Source organism: Staurois parvus, unplaced genomic scaffold (assembly GCF_062004578.1).
Source record: "Staurois parvus isolate SC_StPar_1 unplaced genomic scaffold, SC_StPar_1.0 ptg000454l, whole genome shotgun sequence".
Lineage (NCBI taxonomy): Eukaryota > Metazoa > Chordata > Amphibia > Anura > Ranidae > Staurois > Staurois parvus.
Window position 1 is genome coordinate 4,929,742 of NW_028318250.1, and position 26,363 is coordinate 4,956,104.

The window sequence follows — 26,363 nt, forward strand, 5'->3', positions numbered from 1 at the left end:
ATTTATATAGCTCCAACAGTTTGCTCAGTGCTTTACAATATAAAGGGAAACAATATGGCAATGATACAGTTCAATACAAGAGGGTTAGGAGGGCCCTGATCCTTGGAGCTTACAACCTAAGAGGGAGGGGCTGGTGGTACAAAAGGTAATAAATGTGGGGAATGAACTGATAGGAGAAATAGAAGATTCAGTTATTAGCTGAAGGCAAGATAGGCTTCCCTGAAGAGATAGGTTTTTAGAGATCGTCTAAAAGTGGGCAGAGTATGTGATAGTTGGATAGACTGGGGTAGGGAGTTTCAGAGGATGGGGGAGGCTCTGGAGAAATCCTGGAGACTAGCATGGGAGGATATCACATACCTGGTGATGGAGGCCAATGGAGAGAGGGCTTCCCTTGCGGCTAAGTTCCGGACTCCCCTGTGAGTGGGACAGCGGGAGTCAGGCCCAAAGTTGCACAGGTCGCCTGTAGGAGTGCTGGTTGGTGGTTCACTCAGGAGCACAGCTGGTGCATGGGGATAGGTCTGCAGACTGGAGGCGCCTGTGCGTGGTATGCAAGCCTTCCAGGATTTGGATGTTTGCTGGTTAGTCAGTTCGAGTCAAGGTCAGGAACCAGGTGGGGAACAGAACAGACGTGGTCAGGTGGGATAGCCGAGGTCATACACAGAGGAGCGAGAGAGAGAGTATCCTTTAGCCAAGCCGAGGTCAGATTAGGGGTTCAGTAGAGCAGACAGGTCCAAGTACAAGCCGGGTCAGAATCAGGAAGTCACAAGTCACAGGAAACAAGAACATACCACGGGGAGCTAGAGATCATCCAGCAACCAGAGGAAGTGATGAGCCTCCTTATAAAGGCCGTCTGGCACCAGACTGAGGCTGATGTGTCCTTTTGCGGCCATGTAGAGTATTGGCAGAAACGCCAGAACTTCTGCTGTGGACAGGACCCTGACAGGAGAAGACAAGGGAACTAGAGAGCAGGAGGTCATGGCAGGAGTGGAGAGGACGGTTTGGGTGATATTTGGATACAATATTGGTGATGTAATTTTGAGGAAGAGTTACAAAATGGCTTTATATGTTATTGTTAATGTTTTGAATTTTATTCATTGGGCAGTGGGAAGCCCGTGGAGGGATTGGCAGAGAAGGATGGCAGATATGGAATGGTTGGTAAGGTGGATGAGTATGGTAGTATCATTCATGATAGACTGAAGAGGAGATAGCCCTTGATTAGGTAGGTCAATGAGGAGGGTGTTACAATAGTGAAAGCGAGTTATAACAAGGTAGTGAATAAGTTGCTTAGTGGTTTTAGAGGTTAAAAATGGGTGTATCTTGGATATGTTGCAGAGGGGAAGTCTACAAGATTTAGACAGTGATTGGATTTGAGGCTTAAAGGACAGTTGGGACTCCAGGATTACACCTAGTACCCTGGCATGAGGGGGAGGGACTGATGGTTCTATTATTGATCTTGATGGAGAAGTCAGGGGAGGGGAACAGGCTGGAGTGAATTATATGCGCTCCGTTTTAGTAATAATTAGTTTGAGGAAGTGGAGTGACATCCATGCTGATATGTCACATAGTAGGTTAGTAATGTGAGAGGAGAATGAAAACTTACATCCAATGCACCACTTAGAGAAAGACATCAGACCACACATTTAAAGGAACACAAACAGTCTTTACCTATGAGATGCAAACAGATGGGAATGGTTCTTGTAAAGCAACTTCTGACATAAAATCCTGCACAGACTTGCTCTAGTGCCCATTGGGTAATCATACCCAAGTAACAGCAAAGCCCATAGTCCTTTAGAGGTAAGAGTCCATTGAGGAAAACAATTCACAAGAAGTAGCAAAGAGTCCTTAGAGTCCATGTCTGGCAATAATCCTTAATAGGCAATCTTTGGTACCCAAAAGTGCAACAAGTTCCCAGGTTCCCACTTCTCCAGGGAACCTCGACTGTCCCAGCTGTGGCTCAGTCCAACAGCATAACAGTCTACAGTACTTCAGTAGGAAGCAGTACTTCAGCAGGTAGGCCTCTGGGGGCACAGCACAGCCCATATTTATATGGGATGACCTGTAGGGGGTGGTGACGCTCAGAGTTTTGGTGAGAAAAATTGTTCAACGACGTTAACCATTTCCCCGGTACCCATCCACCTAGCAGGTCATCCTGAGCACACAGTGTACACAACAACTTTGTAACATTTTCACAGGAAAGACAGCAGGCTTGACCCAAATACCTGAGGAAGTTGAGTCAAAATAGCAAAAAAATTTAACCCAAGGAAGCAACTACTTGCAAGTGTACAGTCTACTGCAGTCTTTCTCAACCAGGGTGCCAAGACACCCTGTGGTGCCTTAAGGTTTCCTCAGGGGTGCCTTGGCAAAATGTCTAAAAATTGCCCAAAACTTGGATACAAGCCAGAGGGTGGAAAAAGCCTGCCTTTTAGTTACACAAAGCCACAGGTTTTCATTGTACACCATTACGACCTTCTAGACACCAGCATCCTGACAACCAATGGCATCATCAGTTGATAAGGAGGATGTCAGCTGCCTGCACAGCATCCTAGTTTGACCATTCCCTGCCCCTCTCCATCAGTGCTAGGGGTCACATTAGCTCAGTGATGGAAAAAAACTGGAGGGAGAAGAGAAACACTGGAATACTACTCAGTACCAGTGTGCAAAAGTGTATTTGCTTTGGAAGAATAAATCACCTCTAATGTTGGGTGTCCTACATGTGTGGATGTTGCTGCATTATATAAAACTATTAGAATAGTTTTTCACATTTTAGAATGGGGTGCCCTTTTAAAATTATGGACAGTATTGAGGCAGCCCATTTTAGAATGGGGTGCCTCAAGACTGTCCATAATTTTAAAGGGTGCCTCGGGACTATTCATAATTTTTAAGGGTGCCTTGACTGAAAAAAGGTTGAGGAACACTGGTCTACTGTACAGTGGGGGCAGTGCACCGCAGCAAACCACAATGGACATACCATGGATTGTAGTGAGCTGTGCTGGTAAAAACTATCATGTGTTTTTTTTTGTTTGTTGCAGTGTGTTGGCAACAAATGAGAGGAGGAGCCCGGATCACCGGCGGGGGACCCAAGAAGAGGAGGATCGGGGCCACTCTGCAATACCAGAGAGCTGGTGAATTTAACATGTTTGTATTTTATTTTATAAAAATTAAATCTGCCTTTAGTAACATTTTAATGGTGAAGTTCCTCTTTATGTAGCTCCAGAAATTTACAAAAATGCCCTGTTAGATTTCATCCTCGTTTTCACCCTGGCACTTTTTTAGAATTGATCACGCCATTTAAGAAAATATATGCACTCTTTTCATTCTGTATATACTTTTCATGGAATTGCTTTGCTCTAAATAAATTTACAATGGTTGCTTTGTAATCCCCAAAGTATTTGAACACAAAATCAATTTTACATAGTAGTTTCATTCCTTTTTCTAAACCCTTTTACATATAATTTATTTTGCTTTTCCTGCACATAGCAAGCAACATGTCTACTAAACACTTACCCAACATGAGTTGATACTGTATGCTCTGTGATATGATGATAGGACAGATACACAGTATAAACAGACTTTCCTTTTCTAAATTATGAAAACAACCATATGTTAATACCATATATTTTCAGTTTAATCATGGCTATAAGGTTGCCACAGTCAAACATTACTGCTGCTTCATGCCTCCTGCAGCCAGCTCCTAGTATCTTCCCTTCTGGATAGGAAACGTTGTTTTTAATGTTTGCCCTGATGGCCTAAATAGAGAAAGCAGCTCAAGCGCACTCAAGTGGCAAATATAATTTCTGTTCAGTAAACTGAGACAAATGTTTCCTTGTGGTACTTTGTGGTCTCAGCAAGCCAATTTGAATTCTTGCTGCTTTTCTGGTTACATCCCTGGCCTGTCTCTTAGATTTTGTCATTCATCTGTCTACTGCCTACCCTGACCTGTAGTAGCATATTTACCTTGCTAGTACACTACCTGCTCTAATCTCAGTATGTTTTTGATTAGCCTTTTGCTTTTTCCTTTCCTTTGCCTGGTAATAACAAAATGCCAGTGTTGCACACCTAAGGGCCACAATCCTGGGGCATCATACAGTGAAATGCAAACCTTGTTTTGAGGTTCTGGTGAGCCATTTCTTTTTCTGGACATCTCCTGGGAGCTACCCGCAGGAAATCCAGTGACAATTTGTTCATGACAATGATCAGACTATGTTCCTCTATCTGCTACAATTCTATATCTGTCTTAAAGCTTAAAGTATATCTAAATCCAAGAACAGAAATGTAATATATTTTCGCTTATCAGTCCTTAGATGCCTGGGCTGCATTGGTTTTGTTCTGCATTTTGTTTCTGCAAACATACGTTATCAGCTTACCTGGGAACCCTGGAAAGTTGCAATATATCATTTTTATTTTTGCCTTTAGATATGCTTTTTATGGGGTCAAATGACTGTTTAGTCAAATATTTTTCAGGGCATATGAAATAATAAGACATCAGTGAAAGTAAAAAGGACCGTACCACATAAGTAATAATAATACAAAGAGAGAAAGAAAGAAAAAACCTTTATAGTAAATATGGTTCATCTTAGGGGCCTTTTGTTGGAAGGTAAAGGCCATGGTGAAAAGGGATGAATGGAATTGAATACAAAAAGGGGGAGAAGAGTAGGGAGGGAAACCTGGAAGGGGGGATTGGAGGAGATAAGTGGCTAAAAGGAAGATTTACCCTGTCTGAAAAGTTTAGATATGCTCTAATACCACTGCCTGCCAACTTTTGTAGCTGGTTTAGGTGATGTGCTCCTGCACCTAGTAATTTTAGAGCATCAGCATCTCTCCTCATACCTTCACTCCCATGTTATAACTTTGACCCTAAGGTCTTTAAGGCATTTTTGCCTAGTGTTTTCTCTTGTTCTCTACAGGGGATATGAGTGCCTCAGCTGTGTCCTTTCTATGGGTTAGTATGTGGTGTGTTTCTAAATGCCAGCTTCAGAACTCATTTAAAATATTTAAAGTCTGTCAGAATGCATTAAAGATAGCCTGTACAGAAATATTAAAGGTTCACTTTAGCCACTTTTATACAGAACACTTGAATCCCCTTCATGCCTAGGCCAATTTTCAGCTTTCAACGCTGTTGCACTTTGAATGGCAATAACTCATTCATTGAACACTGTACCAAAACTAAATTTTTATCAGTTTTTAGACAGATAGAGCTTTCTTTTGGTGGTATTTAATCACTACTGGGTTTTTTATTTTTTGTGATATAAGCGGAAAAATACAAAAAAGTAAAAAGAAAAACAAGTTTTTTTCTTAGTTTCTATTATAAAATTTTGCAAATAAGTAGTTTTTCTTCATAAATATAGGCCAAAATTTATACTTCTACATTTTTTTGTAAAAATAACCCAAATCAGAGTATATTATTAGTCTGTGTGAGTCTACAAGCTATGGTACGTATCATTGAAAATTGATCAATAATGATGTACTCACAGCCTCTTATTTCTTGAGGCCCTAAAATGTGATGACAGTAAAAATACCACCTAAATGACCCCTTTTTAGTAAGAGGCATGGTGAGTTTTTTGAAGTTGTAATTTATTCCCACAATTCTTTGGAAAATGAGGAAATTAAATAATTATTTGTTTTCACCAAATTGTCATTCTAACATGTTATTTCTCCAAAACGGCATAGGCATACTTTCAACTACACCCCAAAACACATTATGCTACTCCTCCTGAGTATGGGGTTATCACATGTGTGAGACTCTTTCATAGTCTATCCACATAGAGAGACCCAATATCCAAGGAGCGCCTTCAGGCATTCTAGGAGCATGATAGGCTACACTGATGACTGAGGCGACAGGTACACTAATAGGCTGCACTGATGACTGAATTGACTGGTACACTAATAGGTTGAAATGATGGGCTGCTCTGACAGGTACACTGATCAGGGCTGCACTGATAACTGCAGTGAAAGGTACACAGATTAGCTCTGCACTGATGACTGCGGTGACAGGTACACTGAATAGTGCTGCACAGATGGACTGCAATGACAAGTATACTGAATAGAGCTGCACTAATGACCCCAGTGACAGGTACACTGATAGGCTGCAGTGACAGGTACACAGATTAGGGCTGCACTGGTGGGCTGCTATGACAGGTACACTGAGTAGGGCTGCACTGATGACTGTGGTGACAGGTACACTGATTAGGGCTGCACTGGTGGACTGCTGTGACAGGTACACTGAGTAGGGCTGCACTGATGACTGTGGTGACAGGTACACTGATTAGGGCTGCACTGGTGGACTGCTGTGACAGGTACACTGAGTAGGGCTGCACTGATGACTGTGGTGACAGGTACACTGATTAGGGCTGCGCTGGTGGACTGCTGTGACAGGTACACTGATTGGGGCTGCACTGGTCTGGTGGGCTGCTATGACAGGTACACTGATTTGGGCTGCACTGATGACCGCGGTGACAGGTACACTAATAGGCTGCACTGATGACTGAAGTGACTGGTACACTAATAGTCTGCAATGATGGGCTGCTGTGACAGGTACACTGATAGGTTGCACTGATGGCTGCTCTGACAGGTACACTTATAGGCTGCACTGATGACTGCGGTGACAGGCACACAGATTAGCACTGAACTGATGATTGTGGTTACAGGTACACTGATTAGGGTATACTGATGACTGTGGTGACAGGTATACTGATTAGGGCTACACTGATAATTGTGGTGACAGGTACACTGATTAGGGCTGCACAGTTGACTGCGGTGACAAGTACACTGTTTAGGGTTGCAATGATGACTGTGGTGACAGGTATACTGATTAGGGCTGCACTGATGATTGTGGTGACAGGTACACTGATCAGGGTACACTGATGGCTGCTGCTGTGACAGGTACACTGGTCAAAGCTGCGTTCTCCTCACACACATGATGTGTGTGTGAGGAGAAGCCAGTAACAGCAAGTTACTGCTGTTTGTTGACATCATGTGATCAGCTGTGATTAGATACAGCCGACCATGTGGTAAAGAGCAAGTGTCATTGACTCTTTACCCCCACAGGGGCATGCACGAGTGGCAAGATGGGGAGGACGTCATATGACATCCACTCGAAGGGATGAAAGACCTGCCCAGTCAGTCTGCTTTTGGCTGGGTGGGAAGAGGTTAAGGAAGAATTGTCAGGACTAATATTTTTTATACTGGGTGACTTTGGGTCCCTGTGTACATGAATATACTGAATATCCATTTTAAAAATATAATTTAGGAATGGAATTGCTTTTTGGTGCCTGGATTTCCATTCAGGACAATAGTTTCTTGCAAAACCTCCAAAAGAAAGCCTCAAGGTCCCCAAAAATGTTGCTAATGATAAGCAAATTGGGAGTCCCTAGTCACCAACATATTGAGAAACTGCATAAAAATACGGCTAGTTGTGGACACCAGCCCCTTTGAATTATTGCTTTTTCATTATTAATATATTTAACAAAAAACAATATTCTGGTTGAGTCAACAACAAATTGTATTTTTATGCAGTTTTTCACAATAGTTTCTTGCCAGAAGGTTTTCTTGGTTCCAGTTCTCCCATCAAATGCTTTGGTTAAGCTTTGGAAATGTTAATGCTTAGAAACCATATTTGATTTCATACATCAATGTGGGTGTAATTTCTTGGGTCAATATTGCAGAATCTCTTACTATAGGCATCATATACATGCATGAAAAATCAATATAATTATTTCAAGTTTGTAATTCTCCATTTAGTTTTGGTTGCCTAGTTTTTGTTTTTACACCTGTTGCTGATTGCATTTATGGCTTGCAAGTGTAGCACTACTACTGTAGGAGCCGCTGGATAGGATGGGTCCTCTGTTCTTTGCCTCAATCTCTTCAAGAACCACACCACAGCCCTTCTGACATACCAGGTTAAGTGTAAAAACATGCAATATCACAGGAAAACTATACTGCTAGAGCGCATTTATGGCAGCAAGACTCACTGGGTATGCACTGTCCAAAAGAAAACGCGGGTGGAAGCAGAGGGGGAAGGGGAACAAAAGGGGCTTTCAGAATAATTATGATGGCAGGGCCAGTCCTTTGAGATGTTCTTTTGCTGGCTATCATTGTGGCCCTTTAAGAGCATCAGTGCACTTAAAGACAGTCCCAGTTAACGTTCATACAGTATAGGTACAGTATAGTCTTGGCACAGGTCCAAGGTAGATTTGGTTCAAATGCGGAAAAGGCTCAATATAATATGGCATATTGTTGGGATAGGTGCAGTCTAGGTTTGGAATAAGTGTTGTATACATTGTTTTATGGAATGGGAACACTTGGTGTCCTGCTGTCAGTGGCTCCGTCCCTGCTAGCAGCATCAGAAATGGGCGGATAGCCCTCTCACCAGTCACTAGGATGTTGTAGTGACCTCTCACTGTCCACTCACTGTCCCACTCTCCACAGGATGCCTTGGGAGATTCAGTGGTGGGAAGTAAAGAGTGAGAGGATGCTCTGATAACCCAGTGGGAACAGTGCAGTTGCTGCAGTCTCTGCTGCACTGCCTCGAGTGTCTCCGCTTGTCTGGCCTTTCAGCAGTTTGGTCAGTATGCGGTAGAAATGCTCCCATCAGGTCCCTTACCTCCAAGAGAAAAAACTTTCTTAAGCAGTTTAATAAAAGTCATCCTTCCACTCCTCTCACCGTACAGTACATTCTGGGATCTGTATTGTAAAGAGCCTTTTCATCCCATTATATGGCACCATCTCAAACAGCAACTTCAGGAAGTCCTTTAACTTGTCTACCACCGGTCACTTTAAGGCCAGACATTCCAACTTGCGAGTGGGGTAGTGTCTTTTGGCTGGGGTCAGACTTCTGCTGACATATGTGACTGGTTGCAGATATCCATAATGCTCTTGGTATAATACCCCACCCAGTCCATCTCTGCTAGCAGTGACATGTAGTTCATATGGTTTAGAGGGGTCAGCACTGAAGCATTGGTTAGACTCCTCTGCATCTGGCAAAAAGCCTGCTTGCACTGCTCTGTCCACCAGTTTTACCCACCACCCATAAAAATCATTCGGGATATATCTTTGAATTCAATATACAGCTATATCATATCATAAGCAAGTACACAATTTGTTTTGGTGTTTCTTTGAAAAAATTATGTTATACGCAGGGATGTAGCTACAGGAGTCACAGGGGATCACTATTGCAACCCGGCCTCATGCTCCAGGGGGCCCTTGTGGCCCCTCTGTAAACCTGAATTGTAGGGGCGACAGCCTTTAGAGGAACAGATCCCCTCCATCTTCCTCTTGCAGCCTCTCAATGCCTGGTTTTCCTCCTCTCAGGCATTCAGCGGAAGATTGAGGAGATCGACTCCTCTATTGGCAGCCACTCCTCCTATCCATCTTCCCTCTGCTGCCCCCAGGACCCTGTGCTCTCACTAGGGTGGTGCTGTGCTGGGTTGTGCTCACACAATGCACACATGAAGGAGAATTGTGAAAGCCTTCAGGCAGTAGGATCAAAATGGGAGGCACTGCAACCCACTTTTAATTCTGACCACTGCAGCACTACTTGCTTCTTAGCACAGGATCCTGTGTGACTTCCAGTCTTACACAGATCCTGCTGCTTTCTGGGAGCTGACCATGGGCAGGATCAGCATCACTGTTTGGGGGGGCAATGATTCCAACTAACTGCGCCTGCAAGAGCGCCTGCAAGAGCCCGGGAGAAAAGAAATCCCCATGTTGCCTAGGTATGTAAATTTGGGGCAGGGATTGTGACTGTGCACACTATGACATGCTAATGTCTGTCTGTGTGTGTGTGTAAGGGGGGGGGGGGGGGATTGTGGCTATGTACACTGTGACATGCTAATGTGGGGGGGATTGTGGCTGTGCACACTGTTACATGCTAATGCTGGGGGGATTTTGCTTGTGCACACTGTGATAGACTGATCTAGGTGGGGGGATGTGTGGCTGTGTACACTGTGGCAGGCTGATCTGGGGGGGGGGGGGGATTTTGGCTGAGTTTCACAGGCTGATTCAAGGGGGATTTGTACTGGGGGACAGACTGACTTGGGGGAGGTGGATGATTGTACTGGGTCCTGTCCCCTAATAAAATAACCCCATCCCCATGTCAGTTGGTCACCAAGTATAAGCCCTTCTCCAGGTCAGTCTGTCCCTCAATATAATCACTCCCAGGTCAGACTGTCCCCCCAGTACAATACTCCCACATCAGCCTGACTGACCTGGGGGGATTATCCTGAGAGACATATTGACCTGGAGGGAATTATACTAGGGAACAGACTGAGATGGGGGGATTATAATGGGGGACAGACTGACCTGGGGGATTATATTGTGAGAAAGATTGACCTGAGGGGCATTATAATGTGGACAGACTGACCTAGGAGTATATTATACTGGGGGACACAGCAATCTAAGCATATTTTATGGGTGTTTTTGTTTTATTTAATCATGCCCCCTTCCACTCCTTCCACCATTAACACAATTTGGCCACACCAACTTTTTGCCACGGTGTGTGCTGCACATCACATTTCCCTTCTACTTTTTGTGTCCAAAATGCGCCAGACATTTACAATCCTAGCAAGACCCCTGACACAATGAAAACCATCCTCACTCATCACTGTGGCACTCTAAGCAAACATTTTTTTTTACCAAGCAGTGGGGCCCAATTTATTTCTTGCAGACAGGCCCACTGATTTCCCAGCAAATCTCCTCCTGACTGTTATTTCCCACCTATAAGTTTGAATTGTGTAGCTCTTTGTGCTAGGACAGGTAATTGGGGGGTGAATTGAGCTAAGAGGGGGTTGTGCTGGAAGGGAGGATTTGTGCTGCTAGGAGGATGGGGAGTGGTTTATGCTGAGAGGGGGATTTGGTGCTGAGGATTTGTGCTGGGAAGGGGGATGGGGGGAATATTGCTAAGGGGGGGAGAAGGTTTAGGGATGGGGATTTGTGCTAGGAATAGGGGTGGAGGTGGGGAGGAGGCTTGTACTGGGAGGGAGGATTTGTGCTACTAGGAGGTGGGGAGATTTAGGCTAATAGGGGGTATTTGGGGTGGGGGCTCAGAGAGGGGAGGGGTTCGGGAGATTTGTGCTAAGAAATTTGAGGGGAAAGTGAATGTGTGCTAGATTGGGTGATTTTTTGGGTGGTGGAGATTTTTGCTGAGAGGGGGGGATTTGGACTGGGAGGAGGGGAATTTTTGCATTTTGGGGGGAATTTTGTCTTTCAGAGGAAATTTATGCTTAGGGGGCGAGCGTGCTGATCAGTGCTTTTTTTTTGAGGGGGAGGTATTTATGTTGAGACATGATGCTTACACATGAGGGGGGGGGGGGCACGCAGTTTATCATCTTTGCTGTGGGTGCTAGATGACCTCACCCTGGCACTCCCTGCATCACATACAGGGTATTCAACAAACCTCCTTCTGCCCACACAGCACATAGCTGAGACCAAATACCTTTACAGGCACAGCCTCAATCTGCACAGTGTGTAGCTAGCTGCTCTGTTGAAGTTCTGACCTATGAAACTTCCAAATTAAAATGGCGGCCCAGCTGTAGTAGCCAGCTACACACTGTGCAGATCGAGCCTGTGTCTATAAGGAAATCTGATATCAGCTATGTTCTGTGTGGGGAGGAAGATATTTGCTGAGGGCCCTGGCTGTGTGCTGTGAGGGGATGGAAGGGTAGGCTCTGCTGAGTGCCCTGTCAGAAGTGACCCTATCCTTTTCTTTTCTGACCACTACCCTACTGACTCTTGTACACTTCCCTGCTGACCTCCCATCTTCTGCTTTCCTGACTGCCTGTACACTGCCCTACTGAGTCTTCTGCACTCCCCTGCTGATCTATTATCCACTGCCTTGCTAACCCCTGTACACTGCCCTGATAGCCCCCTGTACTACAAAGTAATAGCCTCTGCAAACTGCCCTGCAAACTGCTGACCCTATCCTCTGTCCTGCTAACTCCATGTACACAGCCCTACAGACCTCTGTACACTGCCCATCTGACTTCACATCCTCTGCCCCCCTGACATTTTTTACTGCACACCAACATCACAGGCTGGATCTGGCCTTGCCCACTAGGCATCTGTACCCCCTCCTGGCCACCCCTTGTCCCAGGTTCCCTACTCCTCTCTCCCTGCGGCTGATGCGGGGGATGCAGTTAGGATGCAGAGTGGTTAAGGGGCCAGTAAACGTGTCATTTACCGGCCCCTTCCTTGTGTGAATGAATAGAGTCAGTGATCCGTATTGATCACTCATTCTGTCCATTCATAACTAAAGTATATGGGCAGCACAGTGGCTAAATGTTTAGCACTTCCGCCTGGCAGCAATAGGGTAGTTGGTTCGAATCCCAACCATGGCACCACCTGCCTAGAGTTTGCATGTTCTCCCTGTGTCTGCGTGGGTTTCCTGCGGGTACTCCGGTTTCCTCCCAGACTCCAAAGACATGCTGTTATGTTAATTGGATCCTGTCTAAATTGGCCCTGATTGTGTATGTATGAATGTGAGTTAGGGACCTTAGATTGTACAACCCTTGAGGGTTAGGGACTGATGTGAATGTACAATATATATATGTAAAGCGCTGCGTAAATTGACGGCGCTATATAAGTACCTGAAATAATAAATAAAGTATAGTAAACTGTGTTTACTATGCTTCAGTATGTGAATGAGCGGGAAGCTCTGTATAGAGCTAGTCCTGTCCATTCATTCTGTGCAGCTGAGACTGCAGAGGTGGAGACTGGAGGTTGTGCCTTCAATCGTATTTCTCTGTCTCAACAGTGAACCATTAAAGGTGGGGCAGCACAGTGGCTAGATGGTTAGCACTTCTGCCTGGCAGTGGGCCAAAGTTCCTCCACAGCGATGTGAAAGACTCATTGCTAGTTATCAGAAACGCTTGATTACAGTTGTGTCTGCCAAAGCTGGCACAACCAGTTATTGGGTTTAGGGGCAATTACTTTTTCTCATAGGGCCAGGCAGGCTTGGAAAGCTTTTTTCACTTAATACATGAAATCATCATTTAAAAATTGCATTTTGTATTTACTTAGGTTACCTTTGTGTAATTATAAAATTTGTTTGATGATCTGAATCATTTAAGTGTAACAAATATGCAAACTCTATAAAAAAAACTCTATACCACTATAAAACTCTCTGCTTTCAAACTCCAATCAACGTCAAAAGCACAAATATACATTTGGTGTGACCAAACAAGCCAGAGCTTGAAAGTCTCCTGCTGTTACAGTACTCACAGAATCCCTGCCAGGTCTTCTAGGATTTCTACTGGAATTTCCAGGATTCCTAGGACCTCCACTACCTCTAGGACTTCCAAAGTTCCCAGGAACAATGATAGGCATGTCCTCTGACCAGAAGGGTGTTTAAGCACCAGACTTACCTGTTACTTACTTATATTGACTTGACTACTGTCTTGCCTGTCGAGTGCCATGACCCCTGCTTGGACCTGACTACTCTCTCGCCTGCTGCCTATCTTGACACCTCTTTGGACCCGACTAAATTCTTCCCTGCCACCTGCCTTGACTACTGCCTGGACCTGACTACTTTCTCCCTTGACACCTGCCTCAACCGCTGCTTGGACCTGACTACTCTGTCACCTGCTGCCTGCAAGACCTCTGCCTGACCTAACTACTCTTTTGTCTACAGCTCTGTGAGCAGTCTCCACACCATAATCTTTCCTTTCTATCCATGCCCTTGGTGGGGCAATCCTGAGGGCTGCAACCTGGTGGCATGTTGCAGCAAAGAAATCTGGAACCACTAGGGTTCCCAGCCTATCTCCACTATCAGGAGCTCAGGTGAAAAAAAACCCTGTCACTTAGACTCCATGTCTCAGCATAATACCTAAATGAATAACAATAAAGTGTAGCTACACTTTATTGTTATTCATTTTGGTACAGATGTTGTGAAGCAACTATTTAGAGAGCTATAATATTATTTTAGGGTGTGTTGCTCTTGAATATGGGTTTAGATTCAGCATGATACCTATCCTGCGCTTCCACAAAGTAAAAAAAAAACAAAAAACTAAAAGACACCTTTTGTAAATGAAAAATTCACAGCCATTCTTATAAACTGATACAAGAAGTTCTTGACTGTCTGGAAACAATGAGTTGACGACTTCTGCCCACCAGACCTGATCATTCCCTCCAAAACCCATAATTATCCCCATGCCCTGACACCATTAATGCTTCTGGCACAACCTGGCTGTCCTGGCCTTCAAGTAGGAGAATGGCCTGTCTCTTCCCCTACTTCCTGTCGCCAACCATGCTGCAAAAACTAAATGTCATATTAACCGCTTGCCGCCCTGCCACTGTGTATATACGTGTGCAGGGCGGCAGTGGAGCGCAAAACCACGTTTTAAAACGGGTTCCGCGCTCCCGACACTTTCGCCGGCAGGGGGCGCGCGCGCGCGCTCCCGCCGACCCGCGGGTGACACTATTTGATCCAGGAGGGATCAATCATTAGATTTCAGCCAGTGATTTCTGGCTGAAATCACATGATCGGTCCCTGTCCTATCCTGTCCTGTGTTGACATACACAGGGCAGGATATGATGTCATTCTTCTCTGCCTGGACACATTCCGTTCCAGACAGAGAAGAAGACATCCAAAAAGTGAGTACACAAGCACTACACTGCAGTTAGAACACTCTAGGACACATTTAACCCCCTGATCGCCCCCCCCCCCTCCAGTTAACCCTTCACTGCCCTGTCACCAGTGTTACTGATCAGTGAAGCGATTTTTACTGATCAGTGTCGCTGGCGACTTCCGATAGAGTTAGCGCCCCTCCCAGATAGCGCCAGATTGCCCGCCAGTACACCAGTAATCCCATTTAACCCCTTGATCGCCCCCCCCTCCAGTTAACCCCTTCACTGCCCTGTCACCCAGTGTCACTGATCAGTGAACCAATTTTTACTGATCACTGTATCAGTGTCGCTGGCGACTTCCGATAGAGTTAGCTCCCCTCCCAGATAGCACCAGTTTGCCCGCCAGTACACCAGTAATCCCGTTTAACCCCTTGATCGCCCCCCCCTCCAGTTAACCCCTTCACTGCCCTGTCACCCAGTGTCACTGATCAGTGAACCAATTTTTACAGATCACTGTATCAGTGTCGCTGGCGACTTCCGATAGAGTTAGCGCCCCTCCCAGATAGCGCCAGATTGCCCGCCAGTACACCAGTAATCCCGTTTAACCCCTTGATCGCCCCCCCCCTCCAGTTAAACCCTTCACTGCCTGTCACCCAGTGTCACTGATCAGTGAACCAATTTTTACTGATCACTGTATCAGTGTCGCTGGCGACTTCCGATAGAGTTAGCGCCCCTCCCAGATAGTGCCAATTTGCCCGCCAGTACACTAGTAATCCCGTTTAACCCCTTGATCGCCCCCCCCCCAGTTAACCCCTGCACTGCCCTGTCACCAGTGTCACTGATCAGTGAACCAATTTTTACTGATCACGGTATCAGTGTCGCTGGCGACTTCCGATAGAGTTAGCGCCCCTCCCAGATAGCGCCAGATTGCCCGCCAGTACACCAGTAATCCCGTTTAACCCCTTGATCACCCCCCCCTCCAGTTAACCCCTTCACTGCCCTGTCACCAGTGTCACTGATCAGTGAACCAATTTTTACTGATCACTGTATCAGTGTCGCTGGCGACTTCCGATAGAGTTAGCGCCCCTCCCACATAGCGCCAGTTTGCCCGCCAGTACACCAGTAATCCCGTTTAACCCCTTGATCGCCCCCCCCAGTTAACCCCTGCACTGCCCTGTCACCAGTGTCACTGATCAGTGAACCAATTTTTACTGATCACTGTATCAGTGTCGCTGGCGACTTCCGATAGAGTTAGCTCCCCTCCCAGATAGCGCCAGCTTGCCCGCCAGTACACCAGTAATCCTGTTTAACCCTTTGATCGCCCCCCCAGTTAACCCCTTCACTGCCCTGTCACCAGTGTCACTGATCAGTGAACCAATTTTTACTGATCACTGTATCAGTGTCGCTGGCGACTTCCGATAGTGTTAGCGCCCCTCCCAGATAGTGCCAGTTTGCCCGCCAGTACACCAGTAATCCCGTTTAACCCCTTGATCACCCCCCCCCAGTTAACCCCTTCACTGCCCTGTCACCAGTGTCACTGATCAGTGAACCAATTTTTACTGATCACCGTATCAGTGTCGCTGGCGACTTCCGATAGTGTTAGCGCCCCTCCCAGATAGCGCCAGATTGCCCGCTAGTACACCAGTAATCCCATTTAACCCCTTAATCTCCCCCCCAGTTAACCCATTCACTGCCCTGTCACCAGTGTCACTGATCAGTGAACCGATTTTTACTGATCACTGTATCAGTGTCGCTGGCGACTTCCGATAGTGTTAGCGCCCCTCCCAGATAGCGCCAGATTACCCGCCAGTACACCAGTAATCCCGTTTAACCCCTTGATCACCCCCCCCTCCAGTTAACCCCTTCACTGCCCTGTCACCAGTGTCACTGATCAGTGAACCAATTTTTACTGATCACTGTATCAGTGTCGCTGGCGACTTCCGATAGTGTTAGCGCCCCTCCCAGATAGTGCCAGTTTGCCCGCTAGTGCACCAGAAATCCCATTTAACCCCTTGATCGCCCCCCCCCCAGTTAACCCCTTCACTGCCCTGTCACCAGTGTCATTGATTACAGTGAACAGATTTTTACTGATCACTGTATTAGTGTCACTGGTGACTTCCGATAGTGTTAGCGCCCCTCCTAGATAGCGCCAGTTTGCCCGCTAATGCACGGGATTTTTTTTACCAAAAACATGTAGCAGAATACATTTTGGCTTAAATTTATGACTAACTTTGAGTTTACGATATATTTTTTATAGCTGAAAGTAGAAAATATTGTTTTTTTTCAAAATTTTTGTGGTTTTTTTGTTTATAGCGCAAAAAATAAAAAGCGCACAGGTGATCAAATACCACCAAAAGAAAGCTCTATTTGTGTGAAAAAAAGGACGTAATTTTCGTTTGGATGCAGCATTGCATGACCGCGCAATTATCATTTGAGTTAGTGCAGCGCTGTATAGCAAAGAAAGGCATAAATTACAGTATCTATACCATAGTTTGTAGACGCTATAACTTTCACACAAAGCAATCAATATACACTTATTGGGATTTTTTTTACCAAAAACATGTAGCAGAATACATTTTGGCTTAAATTTATGACTAACTTTGAGTTTACGATATATTTTTTATAGCTGAAAGTAGAAAATATTGTTTTTTTTCAAAATTTTTGTGGTTTTTTGTTTATAGCGCAAAAAATAAAAAGCGCACAGGTGATCAAATACCACCAAAAGAAAGCTCTATTTGTGTGAAAAAAAGGACGTAATTTTCGTTTGGATGCAGCATTGCATGACCGCGCAATTATCATTTGAGTTAGTGCAGCGCTGTATAGCAAAAAAAGGCATAAATTACAGTATCTATACCATAGTTTGTAGACGCTATAACTTTCACACAAAGCAATCAATATACACTTATTGGGATTTTTTTTACCAAAAACATGTAGCAGAATACATTTTGGCTTAAATTTATGACTAACTTTGAGTTTACGATATATTTTTTATAGCTGAAAGTAGAAAATATTGTTTTTTTTCAAAATTTTTGTGTTTTTTTTGTTTATAGCGCAAAAAATAAAAAGCGCACAGGTGAACAAATACCACCAAAAGAAAGCTCTATTTGTGTGAAAAAAAGGACATAATTTTCGTTTGGGTGCAGCATTGCATGACCGCGCAATTATCATTTGAGTTAGTGCAGCGCTGTATAGCAAAAAAAGGCATAAATTACAGTATCTATACCATAGTTTGTAGACGCTATAACTTTAACACAAAGCAATCAATATACACTTATTGGGATTTTTTTTTACCAAAAACATGTAGCAGAATACATTTTGGCTTAAATTTATGACTAACTTTGAGTTTACGATATATTTTTTATAGCTGAAAGTAGAAAATATTGTTTTTTTTCAAAATTTTTGTGGTTTTTTTGTTTATAGCGCAAAAATAAAAAGCGCACAGGTGATCAAATACCACCAAAAGAAATCTCTATTTGTGTGAAAAAAAGGACATAAATTTCGTTTGGGTACAGCATTGCATGACCGTGCAATTATCATTTGAATTAGTGCAGCGCTGTATAGCAAAAAAAGGCATAAATTACAGCATCTATACGATAGTTTGTAGACGCTATAACTTTCACACAAAGCAATCAATATACACTTATTGGGATTTTTTTTTACCAAAAACATGTAGCAGAATACATTTTGGCTTAAATTTATGACTAACTTTGAGTTTACGATATATTTTTTATAGCTGAAAGTAGAAAATATTGTTTTTTTTCAAAATTTTTGTGGTTTTTTTGTTTATAGCGCAAAAAATAAAAAGCGCACAGGTGATCAAATACCACCAAAAGAAATCTCTATTTGTGTGAAAAAAAGGACATAAATTTCGTTTGGGTACAGCATTGCATGACCGTGCAATTATCATTTGAATTAGTGCAGCGCTGTATAGCAAAAAAAGGCATAAATTACAGCATCTATACGATAGTTTGTAGACGCTATAACTTTCACACAAAGCAATCAATATACACTTATTGGGATTTTTTTTTACCAAAAACATGTAGCAGAATACATTTTGGCTTAAATTTATGACTAACTTTGAGTTTACGATATATTTTTTATAGCTGAAAGTAGAAAATATTGTTTTTTTTCAAAATTTTTGTGGTTTTTTTGTTTATAGCGCAAAAAATAAAAAGCGCACAGGTGAACAAATACCACCAAAAGAAAGCTCTATTTGTGTGAAAAAAAGGACATAATTTTCGTTTGGGTGCAGCATTGCATGACCACGCAATTATCATTTGAGTTAGTGCAGCGCTGTATAGCAAAAAAAGGCATAAATTACAGTATCTATACCATAGTTTGTAGACGCTATAACTTTCACACAAAGCAATCAATATACACTTATTGGGATTTTTTTTTACCAAAAACATGTAGCAGAATACATTTTGGCTTAAATTTATGACTAACTTTGAGTTTACGATATATTTTTATAGCTGAAAGTAGAAAATATTGTTTTTTTTCAAAATTTTTGTGGTTTTTTTGTTTATAGCGCAAAAAATAAAAAGCGCACAGGTGATCAAATACCACCAAAAGAAAGCTCTATTTGTGTGAAAAAAAGGACGTAAATTTCGTTTGGGTACAGCATTGCATGACCGTGCAATTATCATTTGAATTAGTGCAGCGCTGTATAGCAAAAAAAGGCATAAATTACAGCATCTATACGATAGTTTGTAGACGCTATAACTTTCACACAAAGCAATCAATATACACTTATTGGGATTTTTTTTTACCAAAAACATGTAGCAGAATACATTTTGGCTTAAATTTATGACTAACTTTGAGTTTACGATATATTTTTTATAGCTGAAAGTAGAAAATATTGTTTTTTTTCAAAATTTTTGTGGTTTTTTTGTTTATAGCGCAAAAAATAAAAAGCACACAGGTGATCAAATACCACCAAAAGAATGCTCTATTTGTGTGAAAAAAGGACGTAAATTTTGTTTGGGTACAGCATTGCATGACCGCGCAATTATCATTTGAATTAGTGCAGCGCCAAACAGCAAAAAAAGGCCTGGTCATTAAGGGGGGTAAATCCTCTGGGGCTCAAGTGGTTAATGTCATATTATACATCCTCAACTCTCTATTTTTTTCCCCTCTTCTTCGCCATCTTCTTCATTTTCCCCCCACCTTTGTAAGTTCCTTCCTCCTCCCCATACTAAATTGCCCATACCATACCCTTTCTTTCCCCCTTACTACCCGTCCTAATCTCCACTTTAGGTTCATCCCCCTCAAGTGATACCTCCATCCTTACTAATTTGCTACCCAACTTCCTTTGTACACTTTCCCACACCACCATCCTATAGCTTCACACTTCTATATACACCTACCTATATATGCAGCCCATTTTAATTTTATGCCTTCTGCTCCCCTCCCCCTCATTGCCATTACATTACAACTAATTCTTTCTGTTGTTGAACCCCTATTGCAGAAAGGGTCTGTGTTCTGGCTGAGTTAGATCACAGATAGATTGCTGAGGTAGGAAGCAGACAGATAAATAACTAGAGGACAGTCTCGGGTTGTGGAGAGAGTAACAGAAAGATCAGAACAAAGAGCATCATGAGTCATTGCCTCCAGTGTTGTTTTGGGAGTTTGCCTTTGACTGGAGATACATGTAGTGATAGGAAGGTACACAGCACAGGAAGTACACTTCTAGTAACCTTGTGAGTTGCTCTTAGGATAATGGTTGCAGTGGATAGGAAGGTAAACAACACAGAAAGTAAATTTGTAGTAACCTTGTGAGGTATTCTCAGGATTATGGTTGCAGTGGATAAGAAGGTACACAACACAGAAAGTACACTGCTAGTAACCCTATGAGGTATGTTATAGTCATGCATACTGGGCACAAGACAGAATGTGTGTTTAGTAGCCATGTTGTTCAAAATTCAGCCATTACATTTTACTTGTCACTATCTTTTCTGTGTTGAACCAGAGAGACAGCTGTCTTGACCTTACCTTTCCCTTCCCCTTCAATTCATGGAATCCACAACTGTTACATGATGCCAGAACCTTCTTATCAGTCCATTGATTGGACACATACTGACCCTTTCCATTAACCAATCCACAATTCAGGCTGGAAACCCCAATTAAACTGTCACCTTGAGCAATCTGCAGAACTAACAGATATCCGGTCGTAAATAGCTCAGCTCAAGGGAATGGCCAATATGCAGTATATTCCTGATACGCTATCTGCCAACACTCTAAAACTTCAGTATATTTCATAATTCATGAAATAATAACAGCACAGCCAAAATAAGGACATATTTACTTTCCTCAGTTAATTTGTAATGTTTCAAGTCCAAACATCCCTATATGAGACAATATGGGGAACCAATGGAACTATAGCCTCCTAGGTAAAGTAGACATCTAAAACCTGTCATATTTATATTCATTCAAAAGCTAATCTCACAGTGGACAATAGTATGCATGTTAGCAATCTGTAAAAGGTAGGTATTCAGAGATATGAATACTTATAGAAAACTGTATTTGGAACTTGGTCATAAACATGGTGATATCCTAGCAACCACCGTTTAGACCTCATGATTGGTCAGATGATCTCTGTCAACACCCCCCTTGATATGAAGAAAAGTGGAATACTACCACATTTTGACAGCCCTCATTTAACATCAAACCAGAACACATAACTGGACTTGGGAGAGCCACTGGATCATCTTTGCTTATCTTCTGGACTCTGCTGAATCCAAGACATTGTTAAAGCGGAGCTCTAGTTGTTTTTGTAAAAATTAAAAGTCACCAGCTACAAAAACTGTAGCTGCTGACTTTTAATAAACAGACACTTACCTGTCCCCAGATCAAGCGTTGTGCTTACCTGAAAGGGCACCGGGGATCATCTTCAGTCCCTGACACTAGCATCTTAGCTGTGGAAACACAGCTGTGACAGCTTGCGGCTTCACAGCTGGGTGAGTTGCTTCACATTGTGATTGGTCCTGCAGTCCTGTGCCATGTCCCAGAAGACTGCAGGGATGGAGGGGGAAGGAGGACTTCCGTTCAGTTTGCTTAGAATGGAAGTGGGAGCAGGTACCTATCAAAACCAGGTGCCCAGTCCCCCCCCCCAAAAAAAGATTGCCAGAACATCCCCTTTTGGGTAGAGTTCACTTTAAGTATTCTCACCCTCAACTCCTTTTTATTTCTCTGTTGCATTGTTGTCTCTTTGTTACTTTGTAATATCTTTGTGTTTTTTGTAAATATATTATTTGCACCATTTTGACCTTTTCATTATTAAATCCTATTTTGAAAAATGTTAACGCTGACTCTAATGCAAACTAAAACAATTACAAGTGTTATTACTAGTCTTGTGGAAGTTTCCAACTCTTCGGTAAAAGTCGATGGTGACTGTTTAAAGAGTTAATGTCATAGTTAACTAAACCCAGTAACAATCGCTCTCAGTCTGTTGGTACCTGGATTGTGGTCCCGCAAGCCGGAAAATATTTACGCAGTGTGGGGTTGAGAGTGCCATTGTTGCTTGACAGCACGGTGTGAGGTTTACCAGCCTTTTGTCCTAAGTCTCTGAAGAGAGTGGTGGTCTGACACCCACATCACAAGGTGTTCTCAGGATTATGGCTGCAGTAGATATTATGGTACACAGCACAGGAAGTACACTTCTAGTAACCCTGTGAGGTGTTCTCTGGATTATGGCTCCAGTGGATAGGAAGGTACACAGGAAATACACTCCTAGTAACCCTATGAGTTCAAATCAAATCGGGAATCAGGAACCCCTGATGACATTCTGACTAATGCGGTTGTTAGGAAACACATCACCGCACATGCACAACCTCCAATGGCCATCTTAGAAGTGGGAAAATTGAGGTTTGACATTAGAACAGCGCTGTTTGATGCTTTTATTCTCAGTGAGTGTATATTGATTCACTAATAACTGTGATTAGCTAGTGCTAGGGTTCTACCTTAGATAGGCTGTTGTGATTGTTATTCAAGAGTACCTGGCACATGGTGGCTCATTGCCTGGTGACAGCTTGTGATTGATTTTGCCACTTCGAGTTCTTTTATGTGGCATGCCATATACACTGCTGTACCTCAAACAGTGCTTACAGTACTGTGTTTCTTCTTCCCAATCTACTTTTGTAACAGGACATTCTGCTCTTTTGGCCATTTTTTGGCCCATGAGGACAGGGCCGGATTTTAAGTGTGTGTGTGTGTGTGGGGGGTGGGGAGTGGATGTAACACCTAGGCTTCCAGGCAAAATTTAGGTTTTGGCTTCACTGCAGTCAATGGAACAGCATTGCTTCAGTCTGGTCAGGGTTTCCAGTAAGGTGTCTGATTTCTCCCATCTACTTCTGAAAGAATATAGGGTCAGAAGAGTCAAATGATCAGCATGAATATTCAACATGCTCCAGCCAATCCTTGGAAGGAGGCATCCAGAAGGTGGCTGTGGAGGTGATAAATGTTTGGGAGGCAAGCACAGAGTGCTGTTCCTCTGCCAGGAGTGTTCCAGTTTTCTTTGGGATGCTATCCCTGGAGGCAGCTTTACTAAGTCAAGGGTTGCAGTCTGGGCTTCAGCAGGAGTTAAGCTAAGGCCCTGGAGAAGATTGATAAATGAGAGAGCAACACCAATTTAAAAACTTTACTTGTCAGAAGACATGTAAGACCTTTTTTCATCTGCTTTTCATTTATGCTTGTGCAAAAACTTGATTTTCTAAAAAAAAATCCCTGTATATAGCGATGAGTGAAAATTCAGCTCACAGGAGGTTCAGTGAACACAGGAAAAAATCCATGAAAAGGTGACATAACATGAAAAATCCAAGTAGCAAGGTGTACTATGTACTACATTAATCATGAAGAGGGAAGCCCAAAGATGTAGATGTGTTGCCAGAATGATGCTGCCTCGCAGTTTCCCAACAATTGACAGCTCCCCAGAACTCCTGGAATTAAAAATAAATAAACAGTACTGGGGAACCTGGATGAGATAATGGAAATATGTTCACCAGCTCATTTACAATTTCTGGAGGTTCAGTAACTAACCAAATATGAGCAGTTTGCCCATTTGCTGAACTACTAACGGGCTGGGTTCGGGTTAAACTCATGTTCAACCTAAAACCTGAAGCTCATCCCTATTTGTAAAACATAGAAACATAGAAACTTCCCTTTAAAGTAGAATTCCAGCTAAAACCTAACAAGTCTTAAAAATGCTCCTTCCCCTCTCCTAACACCTATATTAATTAATCTGTGTAAAAATGATCTATATCCTGATCTAGCTCCCCTGTGTCAACAAGTGGTGGCTGCAGGGGAGAGGAGGAACCTGTGACGGGCACGGCGTCAGACCCCAGACCTTCTCACCAAACTCGTGACCGAAGGACTAGCCAATCTAAAACCGAGATGTCAGGTGCGTAACAATGCCATGCCCAGCTGCACCCTGCACAAAGATTTTTTCCAGCTAATGGACTACAATTTGTGTACCTGCAGCCTGGACATGATTGTTACTGGGTCAGGTTAATTATGCAATTAACCCTTCACACTGCCACCACCTCCTTTTTGTACACAGAAAGAGGAAACTCGGCAATATCAGCAATACACTAGGATGATTGGTTAATCGTCGGTATCCCGCTATCTCCACAGACAGGTTATACAGAGGGTTAAGCACTCATAGTAGCGCTCTACAGCGGCAGGGATTCGTAAGTCACATTAAAGGGCTATAGAAACAGTTCAACACTTTCAGAAAGTAAGATTTATTACTAAAAGGTCAAAAGGGTGCACCTGAAATATTTACAGAAAAAAGATGTAACCAATATATATATATATATATAAACATACAGAGCACAACAGCACAGCAAACAGATAACAGAAAGAAGTTTAAAGGGTTAAAGTACTTGCCAATCAGCCTTGGGTTAAGCAGTTTCTAGTCTTATGAGCTCCAGGATGATTTGCTTTCTTGTCTCTACTGCTAGTTTCGTTGGGAGATTCTGCTTTTTCTCGGTCTGCTAGATGTTAGAACGCAGACGGTCCTCACTTCTCTGACTACACACAAAGCATAACAGCTTCTTTTCCTACACAATATCAACTGGGATCTTCCTACAACGTACAAGCCAATTACCTTATTTGGCAAGAAGATTGTATGGACAGCCCCTTAGTAAGGTACGCTGAACGCATTCCTGAGGGAGGGGCGAAATCGGAGGAGGGAGACTGATTTGGGAGTTTAAGAGAAATACCAAAATGCAGTTGTTTGGAGCAAAAGGGAGTGCGAATGATTGCTACAGAACCGACTACAAAGTCTGCACCATGGCAGCCTATGGGTGACCTCACCATTCCCAGCTTTCACAGCTGTTTTTGGGTGCTCTCTCTCCATTCCTCTGCCACCACCGCTGGCTGATATGGGATCACCTGACTGGACGAGTGAAAATAGATAAGTATATACACTCACCGGCCCCACTTTATTTGGTATACCTTGCTAGTGTCAAGAAAATATTCCCCACACCATTACACCACCATCATCCTGAACCGTTGATACAAGGCAGGATGGATCCATGCTTTCATGTTTTTACGACAAATTCTGACCCTACCATCTGAATATTGCAGCAACCAGTCTGTCTATTCTCCTCTGACCTCTGGCATCAACAAGGCATTTTTGTCCACACAAATGCTGCTTACTGGATATTTTCTCTTTTTCAGACCATTCTCTGTAAACCCTAGAGATGGTTGTGCATGAAAATCCCAGTAGATCAACAGTTTTTGAAATACCCAGACTAGTCTGTCTGGCACAAACAACCATGCCACATTCAAAGTCATATTGAATGCCACATTCAAAGTCTTATTCTGATGCTCGGTTTCAACTTCAGCAAGTTGTCTTCACCACGTCTATTTGACTAAATGGATTGAGTTGCTGCCATGTGATTGGCTGATTAGCAATTTGTGTTACCAAGTAATTGCACAGGTGTACCTAATAAAGTGACTGGTGAGTGTACATCCTTTTTACACAGATTAGTTAGTATAGGTGTTGGGGGGAGGGATAATTTCTAAGATTAACTAGGCATTAGCTAGAATTGTACTTTAAGTCTTGTTTATAATAAGAGTGCAGTACTTATACAACTTACATGAAATAATGTGTAAATGAGTATACAGTGGCCACCATATGCATGGCTCTGCAGGAACAAAACGTTACGTGGTTCAGGGTGGGACTGCATACTGACTATCACTGGATCGGGGTGAAAGTAAATATTTATTCTGCTGTTCTACACTAAGGGGAGCAGGCAAGTAATTAAAGGACAACTGTACCAAATTTTGATACTCAACACTGTACAGTTACATACTAATATTTTAGTGACAGAGTCACTTTAAGGCATATTTAAATATGTCTGCATGAGCAAAAATTAATTGGTTTGCTAAAATTTGGCCTGTTTGCCATAGCCCAATTTAGTTGGGTGAAATTAATTTTTAACACATTTTAGGAAACATTCTATTCATGCTGTGAAGGGTACAGATGGTAAACATTGGATTGGCAAAGATCAGTGGAAGGCTGCATTTCCATGAAGCTTTGAACCGCCAGTCCTTGTGTACAATGTATTCTCCTGGCTTTAGAATAGAAAATAATACTGTTATTTCTACTCTAAAATCTACTGATAAATTTACAAATTTTGTCACTGCGCTGCAAAGTTAAGTTTTAAAAATATGCCAGTACCATTTTCCTAAAAATACTGATCCTGTAACCACAGGGAGATAAGCGTGTCTCTTAGTGTCACAGATATGATATATATATATATATATACACACACACACCCTCTTTACATAATACGTAAGTATAC